The sequence below is a fragment of the Seriola lalandi genome, unplaced genomic scaffold (genome assembly GCF_002814215.2).
Source record: "Seriola lalandi dorsalis isolate HSWRI2012SDOR001 ecotype SW California unplaced genomic scaffold, Sedor1 jcf7180002054969, whole genome shotgun sequence".
NCBI lineage: Eukaryota > Metazoa > Chordata > Actinopteri > Carangiformes > Carangidae > Seriola > Seriola lalandi.
The window spans coordinates 951,650-952,178 of record NW_019525520.1 but is presented as its reverse complement, the minus strand read 5'-3'; the positions used below and the strand labels follow the sequence as shown (position 1 = coordinate 952,178).

The following is a 529-nucleotide window of genomic DNA, read 5'->3' as shown; positions in this document are numbered from 1 at the left end:
CACTTCAATATGAATGGATTTCAATTATTAACTGTTCAGAACTTGTGACATCAAAAGCATAAATGATGTGAAAGTGATGAAAACAGCTTCAAGAAGAAGAACAGAGTTTCACCAACTCATTAACTGAGAGTCCAACTGGTGACAGTGTCTCTCTCTCTCTGAATTAAAGATGCAAAATATAATGTCAGACCTGTCACTCCACAATCTCATATATTTGTACTTGATGTACATATTTTATAGTTATTTTTGGTTTAATTATGACAGGGACAGTGAGAGAGAGAGACAGGAAAGAGATGCAGTGAAGGGCCTGAGTTAGATTTGATCCCAGGCCACTTCAGTAAGGACTGAGCCGCTCTACCAGGTGAGAACCACTTACTGGATATTTAGATAAAACTATAATAGATACAAAAGTTGGGTATTTAATTTAAAATATAGTACAAGATCGATTTATCTGCAGGTTCTTTTCTTCTCTTTTTGTCAAAATTAACAGTCAAATGTCTAACGGTGCAAAACTGATTCAACAACTAAT

The 529-nt window shown here is 35.0% G+C and overlaps 1 protein-coding gene across 1 annotated transcript in view; it reads left to right on the top strand.

Moving 5' to 3' along the window:
- Positions 1-529, top strand: part of LOC111646346 (uncharacterized) — a 6,843-nt gene that overhangs the window by 3,840 nt on the left and 2,474 nt on the right. The gene's annotated exons all lie outside the window — the stretch shown is intronic.